Genomic DNA, 6,585 nt, shown 5'->3' with positions numbered 1-6,585 from the left:
CCTTCAAAAGTTGGGAGGTATGGGTGTATATAGGGAGAAACCTGTCAATCACCTGCAGTGTCACTGGGAAGAGTTGGCCAAGAGTGGCGCTGGACAAGTTTAGTCTCCAAATATAGTCCCCTGCTGGACTTTAAATGTATATTTTCTTTGAAATTCGGCATCTTTTCAGAAAAAAAAACATACCTGGCAGTATTCATGCAGCAAGGATCTGATTCATGCTACTGATGACAGACTACATGCTACAGATGACAGGTTTTTCTTAACACTTTATTTTATACAAAATGTCAAATGTAGCCTGAAAACCATATTATGCTCCAGAGCTACACTCCCTAGTCTCTGCTGCAGTAACTATGTACATAACATTTCATTATTTATGCTGTACTGATCCTAAATTACAGCCTGCATTTTAATCCAGTACTGAAATCACTATTCTGCTGGTGCAGTCCCTTTGTACACACAATTGCTAAATGGATCCTGTGTTATACTCTTTACTTGTAGGGCGACATTAGCTGTTGTCGGGCGACCAAAGTTTGCTAGATTTCTTTGCTACATCTCAGCACAATACAAGTGAATGGGGTTACATTGAGGTAACTGTAACTGCGGCAAAAAAGGCAAGGTTGCAGTGCAATCTCAGTTAATAGTGTTGTGCTGCAACGTTGAACCTAGCAAACTTTAGTCATGCACTGTGTTCCTAGTATACACATTACCTTACATATCAAGAACTGATCCTGAGTTACATCCTGTATTATACTCCAGAGCTGCACTCACTATTCTGCTGGTGCAGTCACTGTGTACATACATTACCTTACATATCAAGAACTGATCCTGAGTTACATCCTGTATTATACTCCAGAGCTGCACTCACTATTCTGCTGGTGCAGTCACTGTGTACATATATTACATTACTTATCCTGTACTGATCCTGAGTTACATCCTGTGCTATACTCCAGAGCTGCACTCACTATTCTGCTGGTGCAGTCACTGTGTACATACATTACAATACTTATCCTGTACTGATCCTGAGTTACATCCTGTATTATACTCCAGAGCTGCACTCACTATTCTGCTGGTGGAGTCACTGTGTACATTACATTACTTATCCTGTACTGACCCTGAGTTACATCCTGTATTATACTCCAGAGCTGCACTCACTATTCTGCTGGTGGAGTCACTGTGTACATTACATTACTTATCCTGTACTGACCCTGAGTTACATCCTGTATTATACCCCAGAGCTGCACTCACTATTCTGCTGGTGGAGTTAATGTGCACATAAATTACATTACATACCGTGTTTGTATTATACTCCATAGCTGCACTCACTATTTAGAATTATGGTGATTGAAATGTGAAATATTTTTCAAAAATGGACAATCTCCTAAATGCTCTCTGCATTCTAATTCCTTCCCTGTATAAATATGCAGAATTCTTTAGTAAACTCTGCTGCAGACTTCATTGCTAATATACTGTACATCTTATAAGACTGCAGGGATAAAACACCTTCTACTAGGCTCATCACTGCTAATTGCTGCTTTTGTATGACTAAGCATTACATCCCCATACATTCTCCATACATCTGTGAGATACTATAAAATGCTCCAAGGCCGCAAGCCCCAACAAATTAATATAACATCAATTTGTTCTGTTTTGCTCATCACAAATATCTCTTGGAAATGTCTCATCACTTCAAAAACACTCCTCTGTCTGGTTTGGTTTATAGGACTGTCCTGATCAGAACTACCTTGTCATGGTGGGATGGCTTTTATGCTATTTTTTGATCAAAAAAAGTATTACTAAAAACTTTGTGTTATTTAAAAGCACTTTTTGCTTTTTATTGACTTACTTACAGCAGGGTTTTTGCTTACCTTTTCTCTTGTTTTACTGGTTTGGTTTATGTAGATTCATACTGATAGGGAATTTAGATTGTGAGCCCCATCGAGGACAGTGATGATAATGTGTGCAAACTGTAAAGCGCTGCGGAATATGTTAGCGCTATATAAAAATAAAGATTATTTATTTATTTATTTATTTATATGTAGAAAACATTTTGCTTCATATTTTATTTCTGGAAGAATAAAAGTTTCTTGTTAATGTCATTGGGTGTCACTGGATAAAGGCCCTGCCACTGGCTGACAATCACAAGTATTAGCCAAGATCCAACTGAAATAGCGTTGCTACAGATTTGGTGTTGGATTAAACTAAAGAGCCAAGGGGAAGATCAACTGTAAAAACAATGCATATAGTGGCCAATATGTAAATTGAAAGAAGGGACACAATGTAGTGTGTCATGCCGCGCTCACCTGTGGGTGGGACCTCAGTGCCGACGTCATCTCTTCCGGAGCCGCAGTCACTCCGGGGGTCCCACCGGGTGCGCACGCGCACCTCTTGTACCTAGGTTCCTGTCTCCTCCATGTTATGTCTGCGCTTGCGCGCTTTTCTCAGTTCGGTCTCCAGGTCAGTCCTCTATAGTACTGGAGGACTTGACCCAGAAGCTCTCGTGATCATGTGCTATATCAGGCTACCTCTTCCTAGGGGAGGTGCCTGATTTTGTTGTGCCTCCTGGCACACACTCTGATCCTGTGCTCCGTCTTACATTCAGCTGTGCCTCCTGGCACATACTCTGATCCTCTGCTCTGCCTTGTACTTAGTTGTGCCTCCTAGCACACACACTGATCCTGTGCTCTGTCTTATACTCAGTTGTGCCTCCTGGCACACACTCGGACCCTGTGCCTTGTCTCATACTCAGTTGTGCCTCCTGGCACACGTTCTAATCCTGCACTCTGTCTTATGCTCAGTTGTGCCCTCTGGCACACACCCTGCTCCTGTACTCGGTTACACCTCCTGGCACACCTGCTGCCTGACTCAGTGCTCTGACGTGCTACTTGCACGCATCCTGCTTCACTCACACCCGGACGTACGAAGTCTCTGTATACCACGTGTTCCCGTGTCCACGCTTTACACGTCCTGCAGACACACTCACCCACTCGTGTCTCCTGTGAGCCAACCACCTGGTGCCAGCAGTTGTGGTACCTCACCCCCTGGGGCTTGCCCCTGACACTCCCTGTATAAGGGGTGGTCTTCACTAGGTCAGCTCGCCCTTGGAGGGTTGGTGCCACGACCCAGAGGGACCACTCCAGGAGTTGTCACAGTATAATCAGGCCATGGACCCCACTGGTACCACTGCCTCCATCCAAAAGGAACTGGCATCAGACCAGGATCATGTCCTCTCTGAAATCTATGGAGTCCCGTTTTTTGACTATTCAGTCTTCTAATCAAACTAGGATTATGGCCTTTTTGAAATCCATGGAGTCCCATTTGTCGACCATGCAGTCCTCTGACCCAGGGAATGCTTCCCAGCTGACCAGCCTCCAGCAAGAACTCACACAGCAACGTGACACCCAGGTCCATATCCTCAACTATGGCGTCGGTAGACAGTCGGCTCCTTTCCATACAATCCGTTTCTGCCCAGCCCTCGGCCCCGCACCCGCTGCCGCGCCTCGGCAAGCCACCCCGATATAGCCAGGACCCTAAGTTTTGTTGAGGATTTCTGAACCAATGCTGGTTACATTTTGAGCTTTTGCCGCAGCACTATCCCACTGAGCGCGCCCAAATTGCCTTTATTGTTTCACACTTAGAGGGGTTAGCATGGGTGAACCCCCTCTGGGAGCGCAATGACCCACTCGTCTCTCAGCTTTCCACCTTTTTGGACACCTTCCCAAGGTGTTTGACGTGCCGGGTCGGCTGGCCTCTACCACCGAGTCTCTCTTTAACCTCCATCAGGGTACGCTACCGGTGGGACAGTATGCCATCCGTTTTCGTACCTTGTCCTCCAAACTCGGTTGGAACAAAGAGGCTCTCGTAGGGATCTTTTGGCGTGGCCTGTCCGGTCGGATCAAAGACGAACTGGCAGGTCGGGATACTCCCACCTCTTTAGAGGATCTGATCTCTCTGGCGACACGCATTGACCTGCGGTTTCAGGAGCGTGCTCGTGAATCAGCCAGAGAGAGGAGCTCCTCTCACCTCCTTCGTTCCTGCCCCAAGAAGCCGGGAAACTTCTCCGCCTAGGGTTGGTAGGAGAGGCGTCCCTAGGTGTACGTGATCCCTCTCATCCCCTGCTCGTGTCCGTGTTATTGAATCTCGGTGCCAAGCGTTATTTTGAGGAGGCTTTTCTGGATTCTGGCGCGGAGGGGAATTTTATCACACTCGAGGCGGTTAAAAATACCGGATTCCTGTCAGATCCCTGGAGACTCCTCGGTCGATTGTTTCGGTCAATGGTATGTCCGTGCAGGAGACCATTACCCAGGCCACCGAAGAGAACGTGCTGCAGATCGGAGCCCTGCATCGGGAGATCTCCTTCCACGTCTTGTCTACCATGTCTCACATGTTTCTTCTAGGTCTCCCTTGGCTACGGACTCATGAGCCAACCCTGGACTGGCGGTCGGGCGATATACTCCGTTGGGGACCGTTCTGTCAGGAGAAGTGCCTGTTGCTCGTCCATCCGATGAACTCTGCCTGTCCATCCCCGGCACCTACAGGTCTGCCGTCGGCTTACTGATCCTTTGCAGATGAAAAAAAGTTTTTTATAGTTTCAGCACACGATGTGAAAAAATTAAGAAAAGCCTTTATTTAATCCATAATTAAAAAATGCAATTCCAGTGATGATAAAAGCATGTGTAGGCTTACGCGTTTCGGATCATATTTGACCCTTAATCATAGCATAAAATACTGAATAAATGTTGCACTTATCAAGGAAAAGCAACCAGAGAAGGCTGCCTTGGGTAACACCCACCAAAATCAGCTGTGAAACTGACAACACTAATTCAAAGTTAACAATAGTACCTCACTGGTTTAACCCTATGATGCATTCATCTTATACAAACATATTACAATGTGAATTCTCACTTAATAATAATCTGATGATTAAACCAAAAACAAACAAACTTCAGCCTCCCTAGTAGCTGGGATTAAAGGCACATACCACCGCACCCGGCAAAAGGAAAAAAAAAAAAAAAACTCCAAAAAAAAAACTCCAAAAAAAAAAACCCATATTAATATAGATACAGAAAAAGATTGTCGGAACACATTTATGACATCAATAATATTACTACTAGAGTTGAGCGATACCGTCCGATACTTCAAAGTATCGTATCGGATGGTATCGGCCGATCTTTAAAAAAAGTATCGGTATCGCCGATTCCGATACCGGAAGTCCCATTCAAGTCTATGGGACTTCCGGTATCGGAATAAGAAAAACCCTTTCCTGCCCTTGTACAGCCTCTCTGGGGTCTGTACGGGCCTTTCAGGGGGTCTGTGCAGGCTCCGGTGGTCTGTGCCGGCCTGCCGGGGGGCTGTGCCGGCCTGCCGGTGGTCTGTGCAGGCTCCGGTGGGCTGTGCCGGCCTGCCGGGGGGCTGTGCCGGCCTGCCGGGGGGCTGTGCCGGCCTGCCGGGGGGCTGTGCAGGCTCCGGGGGGCTGTGCCGGCCTGCCGGGGGGCTGTGCCGGCCTGCCGGTGGTCTGTGCAGGCTCCGGGGGGCTGTGCCGGCCTGCCGGTGGTCTGTGCAGGCTTCGGGGGTCTGTGCAGGCATCGTCCGATGGGACTACAAGTCCCATCGGGCGATGCCTGCTACCATGACAGTGATTGACACATTAGCCAATGATGGGACAGTAGTAGTCCCATCATCCGGCTAATGTGTTAAATGTAAAAAAAAAAAAAAAAAAAAATTACATGCTACATACATACAACATGCATACTACATACATGCTACATTCATACTACATACTACATACATGCTACATTCATACTACATAAATACTACATGCAACATACATACTACATATATACTACATACATACTACATATATACTACATGCATGCTACATACATACTACATGCTACATACTACATACATACTACATGCATGCTACATACATACTACATGCTACATACATACTACATATATACTACATGCATGCTACATACATACTGCATGCTACATACATACTACATATATACTACATGCATGCTACATACATACTACATGCTACATACATACTACATATATACTACATGCATGCTACATACATACTACATGCTACATACATACTACATATATACTACATGCATGCTACATACATACTACATGCTACATACATACCACATACATACTACATGCATGCTACATGCTACATACATACTACATATATACTACATGCATGCTACATACATACTACATGCTACATACATACCACATACATACTACATGCATGCTACATACATACTACATATATACTACATGCATGCTACATACATACTACATATATACTACATGCATGCTACATACATACTGCATGCTACATGCATGCTACATACATACTACATACATACCACATATATACTACATACATACAATACATTCATACAATACATACATAGACATACAGTACATATAACATAGAGTAACATACTTACCAATACTTGTCACATTGTTCCCCGAAGCCATTGTCTTTTCCGGAATAAATATTAACATAACAAACCACAAAAATACTCACCCACGATCCGAAGCAGTCCACGAGTGTGTCCCACGACG

The sequence above is a fragment of the Dendrobates tinctorius genome, unplaced genomic scaffold (assembly GCF_039654945.1).
Source record: "Dendrobates tinctorius isolate UK_male_01 unplaced genomic scaffold, ASM3965494v1 ptg000065l, whole genome shotgun sequence".
NCBI classification, from domain to species: domain Eukaryota; kingdom Metazoa; phylum Chordata; class Amphibia; order Anura; family Dendrobatidae; genus Dendrobates; species Dendrobates tinctorius.
This window is presented reverse-complemented; position numbering follows the sequence as displayed.